General features: G+C 36.3%; 1 long non-coding RNA gene across 1 annotated transcript; it reads left to right on the forward strand.

The window, feature by feature from the left end:
• The first annotated feature begins 804 nt into the window (after positions 1-804).
• On the forward strand, positions 805-1752 carry LOC148017556 (uncharacterized). Its single transcript, XR_015687884.1, has 3 exons — positions 805-1117; positions 1311-1377; positions 1501-1752. It is a non-coding gene; the product is annotated as an uncharacterized LOC148017556 (long non-coding RNA).
• The last annotated feature ends 13180 nt before the right edge of the window (positions 1753-14932 follow it).

Raw genomic sequence — 14932 nt, forward strand, 5'->3', positions numbered from 1 at the left:
CTATAAGACAAGTCAATCTTCGAGTAGACAATCATTTTTTGGTGAAATAGACAATAGTTCTACTATTGGTACCTCCAGTTAAGTGTCCAGTTTCACACTGTGTACCAAAACTCCTTTGACAATGTGATATATATATATACATATATATATATACATTTGGGAGTGAATCCCTCCCCCTCCCCCTTGAGACTTGTTTTTAGGTATATAAATGAAACTTTGGATGGATATAAGAGGATATTCTCATAGCCTTCAAAGTAGCTAACGTTTGTGCTAACTCTTTAGGGACAATTCACAAGAGTCATTTCCTCAATTGGAAGGCGCAAGTACATGAGTTCCCGGTGATCGGTGGTTCAATTCCCCTCAATTGATCACCCTCAATGGACCAACTCTATGATGTGTGATCCTTTGAGATGAATCATGAAATAAATCTTCACATGATTGGGTGACGTCCAAATTCTAAAATGAAAATGCCATTAAACCTAGTATCTAATTGGGGAAAGCTACTAGTATTTAGAGATGGATTTGACCAATTTATAAAATTAATATTCATAGTTTACTTCAACAAACGCAAGCATTTTTTAAAAAACTATTCATAGTTTACTTTCTTTAATGGACTTGAGCATTTGACATACAAAAAGAAGGTATGTTTTTCCCATACAATTGAGGAAAAACTCACTAGGGGAGGTACGTGGAACCTTGTTTTGTGAAAATCAAATCTGCGAACGCACTATGAAGCTGCGAGATTTATTTTGTGCAATAAGAGAGAGACACGTTTTGCGGAAAGATAAAATCCCTGGAATCTCATTGTGACACGCTACACGCAGAGAGAACGCGGCGCGAGCCAGTTCGATTCAGCAGATATATACATCCGACTCATAACTCCGACTCTAGTCTGCTTCTTTTCCTTCGGTTTCCTCGATCGTGTTCGTCTTGTCTGCCTGTCTGCGTATTGTACTGTTAGCTTACTATTAGCGGCTGTTTCTTCTGCGCGCCAGTTGCTGCAAAGAATCGGTGACTCTAGATTCGGAGAGTGAGATGGGACACGGCTGCCATCACCGCTATGGAAAACATCACCACTCTTATGGCTATGGCTACGGCTACGGTTACCCGCCACGAGGTATATTATGAATGTCTGGTTTCCTGTGTTTCTTTTGATCCCCCGTCTCCTTAATTAATATAATGCTCGCGACTATATTCCCTGTAAGCATCTAATTGATCTCGCTTCTCCTTCCATGTGAAGTTAGTACTTTAAACTCCTGAATTGTCCACTAATTATCGCGTCTTGTTTTTGCAAATCTTATCTACTACAGGTTATCCTCCGGCGTACTACCAGCATCGACCGCCCAGGCGCTCTGGCGGAGGCTTCTTGCGTGGATGGTATGCGCTGCTTATCTTTTCTGATTACTAAATCTTAATCCCTGTTTTGACGATTGTGTTAAAGCGAAATAGGAATTCGATTTGACTTGATCGACCGATCGATTGACATGCTCCAATTCGCAGCCTGGCGGCACTGTGCTGTTGCTGGCTGGTGGAGGAGTGTTGCTGCTGCGATCCTACTGTCGTCATGGGGTGATTTCACTATAATTGCAGACTCCTTGCAAATTTGCCTTTCTTGATTTGTGTATATATTTTCTGGGTAAAAATTTGCCCCTCCTAAATCTCCACCTGTTGTAATATACATATCAATGAGGGAGTCCGTCTCCCTTACTGTATATACATATCAATACGAACATTACGACAGCACCTTTGCTCTATTTGCTCGGCTGAGAGAGAGAGAGAGAGTCTCTGTGTGTGTGTGTGTGGTGTCGAATGACCTACGAAAAGAAGAGAGTGTGTTTTTGCAGAAAGACTTAAGTAATGTGTGTGCGCGCGTTTGTAGGAAGGCTTAAGAACTGTAACTGTTATTTAGATTATATTTGTAGGAAGGCTTAAGAACTGTAACTGTTATTTAGATTATATTTGTAGGAAGGCTTAAGAACTGTAACTGTTTTTTAGATTATATTTTTAGAAATACTAAAGAAACTGTTTAGATTCTACATCTAGAAATACTTTAAGGTAAAGGAACATCTACAATGACCTCGGTAGGTGTTATGTACTTAACCGAACATCTAGAACAACTTTGAAGGAAAATATATAACCTTGTCGGGTGTTGTGTATGTAATGATATTGTTATATGTTGTGTATTTAATGAAAATTTATATCGATATCGTTAGTGTTGTGTACTTAATGAAAATTTGTAACAGCATTGTGTGAATTCTATCATTACCTCCTCACAAGTCCTTTGGGATGAGGGATATGAATCCCTAACATAACATGGCCTAGAAGATTGGGGGAGAGGAAGATGGATGGGATAAGGTGAGCGTGTGTTGGTTCAATATTGGGAAAAAGTTACTCGATTTGTACCTAATTCGCCTAGATAATCCTCTCTTTCACCCAAGGGGCCGAAGGGGAAGGCTACATGAAAAATGTGTTGAAAGATATGACTAATAATGTATGCTCTAGGAAGAGATGTCTTGAATCCCATATGCCTAGTGAGGCAAATTTGCAATATCATGATGCTTTGTACTTTCAGTTAGTGTCATTGTCATTGTTAATCTTTTACACAAGATTGTGTTTATGAGTCCAAACTTTCATCTTGGAACCTAATTCACTTGTGTAACTTATAACTTTTGGTCCATTCATTGTCCATGTCACTATGAATCTAGTCTTTATTTTCCAACTTTCATAGTTGCCATGCTGTAGATTCGTGTTTTTGACATGGTATCAGAGCTGACCTAAGCTGAGCATGGCTTAGTTGTGCTCTATGCTCCTTCAGTCTTTCTCCATCTCTGGTCAGCTTAATCCCTACTCATGATCTTATTTCTTCATTTGAATCTTAACACATTGTTTGGTAGCCATAGCCAACATGACTTGCAACACTTTGAGCTTTGATAACTCTCTCTACAGGCCATATCTCAACTTGATTTCTTCTAGAGAGTTGCTCTATAGTTCAAGCAAGTCTCTGTATTACTTTACAAGTCGACATTGTGTGCTTTGTTGCCCGACATTTCAAAAATTTCACTGTAGCTGTTGCACACAACAAAAAACCAATCTATCCTACAAACCCCAACAGGGACTCCATAGCCACCAAGATCAAGTTCTTTTCCACTCCAATTTCTCACCATTCCCAGCTCAAGTAATCCGCTTATCATTCAGATCTAGTCATTTTTCAACAAGTGCAAAAGATTTGGAGCAATCCACTTAAAGATAAATAAGACCATTTGAAATAAGATATCATAAAGCCTGACATCAAGCTAGTATCTCTTGATACTAACCTAGTGCTTCTTAACACTTGTGTTATTAGCACATTCAAGAACAACTCATTTATTGGTTTTACCTTAGTTCTTGCAATGATAAACATGAAGATTATTTTTACTGTGAAATTCCCAATTTATTAAATCTCTTGTAAGTCTCAATCTCATTGTAAAAGGATAGGCACTGCCTTGATTATACTCGTGGTAAGACTACCTTCAAAATGGCTAAACTTGAGCAAATAGCCAAATTCAATAGTGAAGGCTTTCATGCATGGAAAGAAAAGACAATGTACCATCTCATGAGAAAAGACCTTTGGGATCTATTTGAGGATGATACAATAGATGTAGATGGCAAGAAGGAAGATGATGAAGACGGATTCATTGAAGAAGTCCAGTTTAAGACAAAAGAGTGAAAAAAGATGAACAACAAAGCTCTAAGCATCATTGCATGGGGACTATCTGATGATGTTAAAGATGTAAAAAAAGGCATGTGATGAGCCTGACAGGATCTTTGGAAACTCAAGCTAAAAACTCAAAAGTAAAATTACTCATGTAGTTCTATAAGCTAGGTGTAAATGATAGTTTTTCTATGACCATGCACATTAACAAGTTTAAGAGCCTAAAAACTCAACTTGCAACTTTAAAGAAGAACATAGATGAGGATGAAGCCATAGCGGTGCTACTAGCAAGTGTAGATCAAGAACCATATGAGAACCTTGTGTCTACCCTAAGTAACATTCCTAATCTCTCACTCAAAGACATTGAATATTCTCCACTTGATGGAGAAAGTAAACTTAAAAATAAGGATGCAAAAGAAACAATCTCAAAGGACAATCTCTTGTACACCAAGGAAACTTATGGAGCAAAAAGATGTGGATGAGGATTCAACACCAACAGCAAGGATCGGGTCACGTGGCATTATTGTGGTAAGACTGGGCATGTTGCTAGTGAATGTTTCCACAGGAAAAGAGCACAACAGGTGCAAAATGGTAACCATCAAAATTAGTTCATGAATGAAGAAGATGTTTCCACTATTGACAACAACTATGACATATTATTTTCAAGAAATTTTCATTATATTTTTTCCATAGTGGATCTTGTGTTTTCCCATAGTGGATTTTGTTTCCTTAGTGGAATTTCTTTGAAAAAAAAAAAAACCCTTGCCAAAGATATAAAGTTTCAAGTTTTAACTTGACTAGGTTGCCTATGAGCTAGTCTCCTGGGTCATGTCATCATGTAGAGGGGGAAAAAGCCAGCAAGTATAGGAACTCATCATTTGAGAGGGGGTGTTGAAAGATATGACAAATGATGTATGCTCTAAGAAGAGATGCCTTGAATCCCATATGCACAGTGAAGTAGAATGCTACTATCCAACTACTATAAAGTATTGTACTTGACTATCACTTTCAATTAGCAATGCAATACCATGATGCTTTGTACTTTCAATTAGTGTCATTTTCATTGTTAGTCTCTTACACAAGATTTTGTTTATGATTCCAAGCTTCCATCTAGGAACCTAATTCACTAGTGTAACAATTCATCTATTCATTGTCCATGTCACTATGAATCTAGTATTTATCTTCCAACCTCCATAGTTGCCATGCTCTAGATCCATGTTTTTGACCAAATGAAGTCCTCAACAGATTGACCTTTAGGTCTTATATAGCCTTAATCAACTGAAATGGAATGAAATGAAACATAATATATCCTTGAGAGTTATAATACTTAACCAATCATCCTCCTTAGCATAATCTATTTTCTAGCATGTTGGAGACCTATGAAGAGAAACCTAACATTGCAAGATTTGTACTCTATCTAATAAACATAGGGGGTTGGAATAATGGACATTCATATGATGGCTAAAAAACTAGGAGGGAAATGGGTTATCAAGTGTTGGTAGCAACAAGATGAAACCTTGGCAATCATTTTCTTGTATAACCTAAGTAAATTCAAAGTCACTAACTATCCAACGCTCTCACAAAACTACCTATCTAGTGTTATATGTTCCAAAACAAATATCTCTTCTATATGTGCCCCCCCTCTTTTCATAAGCATATGGGAGGCTACAAGAAATGGTTGGAAATTCCAAGCAGAATCCAAGATCTGCACAAGACTCCTTATGGAGTAGCATAATGGTATCCCCATAGATGAGGCCTCATTTGAAACACGAAAGGAGTCAAACGTGGTGAGAATTGTGGGACTTCAACAATAAAAGGTGGCTAAAAGCTAAATTCAAAATAAAAACTTTAGATTTGCAAACATTTAAGTAATGCTCAATATGAGTTGACACTCATGTACCTGGGTGACTGCTTCTACATTCATATCATTGACATGGTTGGCACCTCCATTGGCATATCACTCTAGAGATACTTTACAATTGGATATGAATGTCAACCATGCTTGACAAGCACAACTACCATGCTTTGAAGTTTAGTTTGACCAAATTTGCTATGGGTAAAGGTTATTGGGATTACATTGAAGGAGATAATATTGAGGCTCTCGAGTTACTAGAGAAAAATGTAATGTCTCAACTAGCCAAGGCATTTAAGGAAGGGAACCAAGGTGCTCTAAAAGTTATGTACTAGCTTTCCATCAATGTTTCAAACAATATGATTGGGCATATATAGGATGCAAATAGTCATATAGAAGCATGAAATAACCTAGTCAAAATCTTTGGCACAAATACCAAAGCTAGAAAGTTATAGTTGAAGTCCGAGTTAAACAATATCAAGCATGGCAATTTGTCTATTAATGACTATGCATTGAAGTTTAAGAGTATTGTTGCAGCTCTTAGATATATTAAAGTACAAGTTGATGATGATGATATAGCGGCTCCATGTTTGGATGGCTTATACAAGGAGTGTAAGTAGTTTTGAACCTCCATCAACATATGAAACACCACTTGATTTTGGAGGTCTAATATCTATGTTGATACTAAAAGAGAAAATTTTGAGTATTGTTGTATCTTCATCACAAAGCAAGAAAAGTTAAAAATAGGCATTCTAATCTAACACAAGTAGTGGTACAGGTCATGGTGGTTGAGACCAAGATGGTGGCCAGTATGGGCAAAATCAAGGGCAGTCTCATGGATCACAGGAGCAATCACATATAGGTAATAGAGGCCATTTGCGAGGTAGGTGGAACTATAGAGGGCATGACAAATGGAATGCAAATTATGATAACAGAGTGCTATAATTTCAATCAAAAAGTTCATATTTCCTATAATTTTCCAAAAAGAGAAGAGGTGGAAATAACAGAAATGGGAGAAGACAACATAACAATTATGCATCTATCATCAATACTAATCAGGTCAATAATGAAAAAAAATTTGTGTTGTAGCATGCCATGATGAATGTATTAAATGAAAATGCATTGATAGTAATGGCTAATGCCCAGGGATCCACCTGCAAGAAATCATCCATATAATGTGTGTTCAAAAGATATTAGTAAATACCCTTTCTATACATGCTATAAGGCCTTAAAAGGACTCCTTTTACTTTACTAAACTTATGAATTTTTTAAAATTGTAATTTAAAATTTCCTTTTGTAAATATAATCCTATAAATTTTACTAAATATAATACCCTTATTTTTAACTCATGTTGTATCTCACATGTTCTATAAGGTGGATCCCCTAGTGACCAATGATGTATGGTATGTGGACTCAGGTGCCTCTAGCTATATGGCATCTCCTGGAGAATGGTTTAGAGAAATGGAAAATCTTGAAATTCTTGGTTTTGCTGAAGCAATTAATAATATAATACATCATATTGCTCATGTTGGTAGTTTCCCATTGTCTATGTAGGATGGAAAAGTTAAGTGTTTAGTGGATGTACTGCTTGTGCCTAACATCACAAAGAACTTGGTCTCTCTTGGGCAATTGGTTGAGTAGGAATTGCAAGTAAAGTTAAGTTAGAACAACTACCTTATACAAGATATAAAAAATGTATGTAAATTGGTTGCAAAAGGTAAGCATTTGGGAAGGGTGCTTACCTTGTAAATATACCCGAGTTTAAGGCTATTATGTTTGCACAAGATGCAGGAGCTGTCACTAATATTGAGATTTGGCATAAACATATTGGCCATACAAATATGCAACAGTTTAAAAATACATAGTTACATAAAATTGTGACGAGCTTCACTAAGTTCAAAGTGGCTTATATGTAGAAAGTGTGTGAAGCATGCCGATTTGGAAAACACGTAAGGCATGCATTTCCTCATGATAAACATGAAGCAATCATTTACTTGATATTGTACATTGAGATGTATGGAGTCCTAGAAATGTTGCATCAATTGGCTGGATGTAAGTATTATGTGACCTTTATTGATGATCATATAAGGAAGGTATGGATGTACTTCATGAAAGAGAAAAGTGGGGTGTTCTCTCACTTTCACGATTCTAAAAATTTGATTGAGAAAGAAATAGGTGTGCAAAGGTTAGAGAGAGGACGAGACTACGTCTCTAGTGAATTTAGAAATTTTTTAAAATAGTATGGAATTTAAAGGTAGTTTACATGCATATACACTCTACAACAGAATGGTGTTGCAAGAACATGCACATTGTAAAAATTTCATGAGCTTGGATTGAACATGTGAGGTAGCTTGGATGAAAAGCTACTTGATAATTAGGGGATACAAATAGATAGGAAAGTTGTCATTCATTGTGACAATACAAGAAATATACAATTGTCTAGAAATATTGTGTAGTTGTCATTCATTGTGACAATACAAGAAATATACAATTGTCTAGAAATATTGTGTAGTTGTCATTCATTGTGACAATACAAGAAATATACAATTGTCTAGAAATATTGTGTTTCATGCATGCATGAAACACATTGAGGCTCATTACCATTTTATTAGAGAGCAGGTCTTGATAGTAGGTGACATTGATCTTATATATGTAAGGCCAGAGGAACATGTTGCAACTATTTTTACCAAGGCCCTAGGAGCAAAAAATCTTCAATGTTTTTGAAGATTTTTGGAGTATAGATTATGGACTTGAGCTTAAGGAGGAGTGTTGAGATGTCAAGCTCAATACAAGCTAACACTCACCTACTCGAATGACTCTCTCTTATTCTTGGTAGACTCATATAGGTGAACAAGAAGAAGAAGAAGAAGAAGAAGAAGAAAGAAAGAAAAGGGTTTCAACTTCCTATCGTGTGTGCATTTTCTCTATGTGTTTTTATCATGCAAGAGCTCAAGCTCCCTCTCTCTCCCCCAAACTTTTCAAGTAATAGAAAAGATAGTTGGTCTAATTCTAACCCTCTTATCATTCAATAAAATCATAAGCCTTATACTAACAAGTTTTGTCAGAAAATGCAAGCTAAGCCTTTTTCCCTTGCCTAGCCTACCCTCATCTAATATGCATATGGTAAGAAAGCTGAATGATAAGTGCAGATTCAATGGAATGGCAAGCAATGGAATTATCAACTCAATCAAAATTTAGTCTAGATGTATCTAAGATATCATGGTTGCTTTGGATGATCCTACATAAAAGTTTTTGTACTTGAGAAAGTGCCTTTTGGATGTGTATAAGCAATGGCCTATGTATGAGGTGTGGGAAGGAGAAATAAACTATCCCCCATTTATTCATTGGTTGTCCTACAAAAGCCTCAACTAGTTTCATTTAGTTATAATGGTGTACCACCCATATCCCTTCCATTGGAAAGAGATTCTATTAGAGTAAGTAAATAGTCTCCCTCCCCTACTATGAACACGCACTAGGGGTGTGTATTTGTGGCATACTTGAATGGCGCTGAATGAGAAAATGTTTATATGAACTAATGGAGGATAGAAGCTAACAACACACTATGGTCTTTTTTGCCCATGTACGATGTCTAGTCAAGGACATAGATAGAGTTCAAAAATGCTTGCCATTTTAGCAAGTAGGAGAACGTGTCTATTTTGAAGAAAAAGGTAAAGGAGATGGTCTCCGTTCTTTCCAACATGAAAACTTATTCTTTGGAGAAATCCCCCCCAAGGCAATGGCCAAGGAACTAAAGGACTGAATAAGTGAGCCTCTAGAAAAAGAGGCATCCATCACGCTTAAGAATTTTAGAGTGCACAAGGAGCGCATGTGAAGATGGAGTACAGAGATTCCTTCTTTTTAACCAACCACAAAAATTAGCTACTATATATGGGTTCCCCTTTTTTGGCTGTAAAACTCAAAAATAGTACCTTTATGTATGCCATTGATCATAGCATCTCTTTTCACCACCACAATGGTGGGTTAGTTTCTTTGGGCTAGGCCCCACCCCATGTTAAAATTTTATTTCTTTTTTTCTCTAACTTTAATACAACTTATTGCACTCATCTTTTAAAAGAGAATCTATGGCAATATTGCGAGATGTTGTGTTCAAGACACTAGGATGTATTTAGAAGTTTCTAAATGTTATGTAGCTCATTGATTATTGTTTTCACGTTCAGACATTGTATTTACATCCATATTGATAGTACTACTATTGATTTTTATCAAAACACTATTCACATACTCCATAAAAAATATTGTTTGGCATAAAGTTATCACTCTGTGTGTTCCTATGTGTGTCTATGTTGGTATTTGCAGCCTTATTTACATTGATGAAAATAGGAATACAAGTAACAATACAAATATCTTGACATAACTATGGTTGTTTTTATTGGTAAAATTTTGATACAATATAAGGATGCATTTATAGGATAAAATACTTGCAATGCAAGTCAATTCTTTTCACCCACCTTGGATGGATGTGGCTTCAAGATGAAATATCTTATTTTGTAATATCACTTCTATATAGAATCCCAAATTATGCTATTGTTAACACCATATCAAAATGATGGTCAAAGGTTAGAAACTAAGGCTAAGAGACCACCCATGCCTAGCTGCCTATATTTACTTTGTATATAGTGCCCACACACCTATACATTGTGTATGGTGACTAACCACTCGAGTAGGTTACTCATGTATATATGTGTGCATCACATGGGTTCAAAATAATGTACTTTTAAAGTACCAATTTTTATGCATTTTTTACATACAGAAGGGTGTAATATAAAGGGTTTATTTACAGATTGAATAAAAAAGGGTTATGTTTTATTTAGGAAAAACTTAAAGATAAGGATATTTATAAATAGGCCTTAAATGCACGTGATGTAGATGATATACATATAGTAACTTCCCCGAGACGATTGAGACCATCACTATCATTTCATTCTTTATTCTTATTGTGACAATAGAGTAAGGAAAGACAAGTAATATATTGTGACTCTTGGAGTTCCTACATATTGTGATGCTCTCTCTTGCTTAAACTTTCGTATCTCTTGCATCCTCTTGCTTCCATATGTACTATTTTTATGCATTTTTTACATACAGAAGGGTGTAATATAAAGGGTTTATTTACAGATTGAATAAAAAAGGGTTATGTTTTATTCAAGAAAAAATTAAAAATAAGGATATTTATAAATAGGCCTTGAACGCATGCGATGTAGATGATATACATATAGTAACTTCCCCAAGACTGACCATCACTATCATTTTATTCTTTATTATTTCTACGACAATAGAATAAGGAAAGGCAACTAATATTTTGTGACTCTTGGTGTTCCTACATATTGTGATGCTCTCTCTTGCTTAAACTTCAGTATCTCTTGCATTCTCTTGCTTCCATTTATACTCTCACTTGTGCTCCACATTTCAAGCGGTATTCAAGAAGATGGTTGAGGTATGTAGGTTGATCTCTCAAGAGGAGCCTCTTGTCACAATACAACTAGCCCCATTTAGATAGCTTGCAAGAGTTGATGATGTAATGACCTAGGATCCATTGGTTGTGCAAGATCATGATATTTGACAGGGAGGACATGTAGTCTAGGATCCATAGTTGTTTTTGAGATGCTCTATTAGATCTTGAACATCTCTTCGTCTTTCCTACTTTCTTGACATGTAGATCTCTTTGTCTCTATTTCCTTCTCCTACTCTTCGATAGGTGGATCTCTCTCTCTCTCTCTCTCTCTCTCTCTCCAATTGCTATCATGGGGGGGTTTGCGAAAAGCCACAAAGAGTAGGGGTTCTTGAACAAATAAGGCAGAAAACGAGAGACAAGAATAATTGATACCAAAGAACTCTATGTTACTGAATAAAGAAGCACTTTACAATGAAGAGAGACCCTTAATCAAACTCTTGACAATATACTAATGATTGCTCTCTACTAGATCTTTAGCTCACCCCATTAAAGTCATGTAGAATTTTTGCTCTCTCTCCTTCTTCACGTAGCCTTGTGGGCTAATGCATCTTCTTGGTACTCAAGATTGTGTCCTTGTATCAAAGACACGTGATATCTTAGTTCTTAATTTGCCCAAAGTTTGGATCTTCATTAGTTGGCTTGTTTATAGAGAGAAAGCCATTAGTTCAGGTAGCCATAATGCATCTTTTGTTTTTGGCTTTTAATCATTGAGTTTGAATTTTTATTTGTCTTGTTCTACATTTCTAGCCTTATTTTGATAAATCCCTATTTTAATAGGGATTAATTTTTTTCTATTTTGGCAAATAGTTTTTTTGACTTTCAAAAGCTCATGAGCAAGTGATTAGAACTTCAAGCTTAGTAGCTTACTCCCTAAAAATTGAAAAAAAAGGGTTTTCATTTTTCCTACAATCATCGAAGCTTGGAAAGTGTGGTGGTCGCCATGAAATCTAGGAATTCATCCTAACACACACGATGATTCCGCATCATGCTTCATGTTTCATTTTCCTTGAAAAGATTTTGTAAAAGCTAAAGCTTTTGAGTCCCCAATCATTTCTTCATCATAAAGCTGATCATTAGCTTATCCACATCAATTTTAATCGTGTTTACACTACTCTTCTCTTGATTTAGTTTTGCCTGATCAGGTTTAAATTTAATGGTTTTCACACTTAAGCTCCATGAATTGGTTTGGATTAGAAGCTATTTCCACTTTTGGAGCTTTTCTTGTCAGATTTTTGGCCTTTTTTTGTGTAGATTCTCTTGGGTTTGGTCATTAAGCATTCTCACTGACATCTTAAGGATTCTCAAGCTTTGAAAACACACACATAAGTGCTTTGGTATCGTTTTTGTATTTTTCTTTACAAACCTACACAACTATTTACACACACTAAAGCACACACTCATAGAGTTAATAACAAAAGGGGGGGATCATAATGAACACACCAGCTATGATAGGAAATAAATAAAGATAAAAAATGATACAACACATAATCCTAGAAGAAAATTCCTAAGCTATGATTTCACTTGCTATCACGTGAAAATTAATGCATGCAAGTGACATTGATGATCACACACGAAACCACATTAGATGGTATTCCTCTAGGGTTCTTCATGGGCGCATACACAATGCCATGACATCCACCCTCTTTAAACTTGCACATCTTCGAGATCAACCACATTTTACCCATCCCCATCTATTTTGAGATCCACAAATAGTTCGAATTTCTTCTCTTTTGCATCTAGTTCATCAACTACATCTTCATTGTCTTCTTCTTCTTCTTCTTCTGTTGCATCATCTTCATTATGCTACTTATCCTCTAGGAATTCCTCAACAACATAGCCCTATTCATCTCTTCTCTTGAAAATATTTATCCTCTTAACTTGCAATAGTGTCAGGTGTGGCATGATTGGCAACCCAAAATAGCATTCATGGGAAGGCAACTAAAATAAGTCATCAATTTTGATGACAATGCCATAGTAATTCAAGGTGGAGTAGCCAAGGATTATGACAGAAGGACTTCATGACATCATGGGTACTACAAGATATATAAGGATTGACAAATGATTTTTTATGACAAGAAGTGCTTAAAAATAGCCAAAAATTACTAATATCAGGAGAAAAATAGACTTCATCGAAGGCGGCAGTAGCAATCAATACGATTTTAAGCGACAAGTCCCTAAAGCGCTAGTGCTTATTTTCATGTAAATCAAACGGTGGCGGATGGCCGAGGTGGAGTTTTTCTAGTTGTAAAATGGCGTCACGAATCCAACACAAGTGTCAGATCTCCATTCTGAGGTAGTTTGATTCCCCATTTAATCCTTGCAAGGTTCAGGATTGTGAAGTAGCTACTGGATCTAGAGGCCATGAAGAGCATGACGAGGCCTAGCCTTGTAGATTTCAACACCACGGAGCCACCCGTCCAAACGGATCTCGAATCCGATGTCATTTGTCCCCTCGAATCTGAAAAACCCACTTGTCGGAAGTGTGAATACAAGAGGCATGAACTAGATAAGTTGATTAGAGTTTTAAAGCTCTAATTAAAAGAGCTTAAGAGCCACAAATCCCATGAAATGAAATGATGGAGGGGGCATCAGTTTTTTGCGCCCCCTTTTTTCTCCCCTCATGATGATTTGCTAATTTGAGGAATGGAGAGGAATGCTCCTGGGCCTGGAATGCTTCTATCCTTCGCCCTCCATCGCCACAAGTAGGTCAAGAAATGATGCACTGAATCAAGAGATCAAAAACCAGTCTTTCTCTCTCCCCCCTCTCTCTCTTGCATAGAGGCTATTTGTGTGCAAGAAATCAAGGAGAGGGGCTAAATAATGCTTGTCCGGTTGTAATCAAATTGCTTTAAGATGAAAAGGAGGTTGAGGAAAGAGGTTCAGCACTAAAGAATGGTTGCTAGTTGGTCTGTGGGCTGCTCAAAATAATTATTAAAAAACGCGCAACACACAAGACACGCAATATGCTCCAATTTTATGAAGAAATTGGCTTGTTTTTGTTGTTTCATGGTCCAAATGTTATTCATATGCAATGAATTTTTGTTTGAACCTTGTTTGCATCATGATTGAGGGCTGTAATTACAGAAATAAAGAACCTGTAATGATTTAGAGTCGTTGTTAATTCTTTAAAACCCGTAAAATATCATTTTTAATGGAAATTAGTGGTTTTTTTCGATTTTGAGTTGGAGAAAAGGGGTGAAAATGGGATAAAATCAGAGAAAATGTTAAGTTTTAGTTAAAATGATAAGCCAATACAAATAAATCAAAAAATACCTATTTTTCATGAATAATAAATAGAAAAAATAGCAAAAAATAAAGAAAATTGGGGTTTTTGCGCTAAAAAAATATGGAAAAATAAGATTTATGTACGTGAATGTTTGGCAAGGTTAAAGCATGGGTAAAGCCTTAATTTTTCCTTGTTCTTTGTGTTATAGTCCATGTTTATCACTTTTTACATACAAAAATGATACAAAACAACCATTTACACCTATGCACTGCAGCAATACCTAGACGGTGAGGGGAGGATGAAGGTTGTGCAACGATCTAATTGCTAAAAAGATAAAAAATATGATTTCCCTCTTTGTGCATAGCATTTAGGGATCATTTCATAATTAAATATAGGTGACTACTAGCATGGAAGTTCCGGTGCTAGTCCCTAAAGCAGTGCAACACGTAACGCTTAGTTAAATTCATGAAAGGGTTGTTTTCCACACTTCACATGGCTGGTTTTTTAATCATAAAATGGTTGTCCAAAATTGTCATGCACCTTGTATCAAGCATACCACGTGGTATCTCCTGGAATGCATTGCACTTGTTTGATAAACTTTGACCAACGTTGAGAGGACAGGAAACCTAAGCTGTAGGTTGAGACGGGTGCTTCCATTGGGGAAAGTTTTGTGAGGCAAATCAAAATCTCCTG

This window comes from Lygodium microphyllum, chromosome 22 (assembly GCF_053477565.2).
Source record: "Lygodium microphyllum isolate KBCC chromosome 22, Lygodium_microphyllum_v1.1.10, whole genome shotgun sequence".
In the NCBI taxonomy this organism is placed as follows: Eukaryota; Viridiplantae; Streptophyta; class Polypodiopsida; order Schizaeales; family Lygodiaceae; genus Lygodium; species Lygodium microphyllum.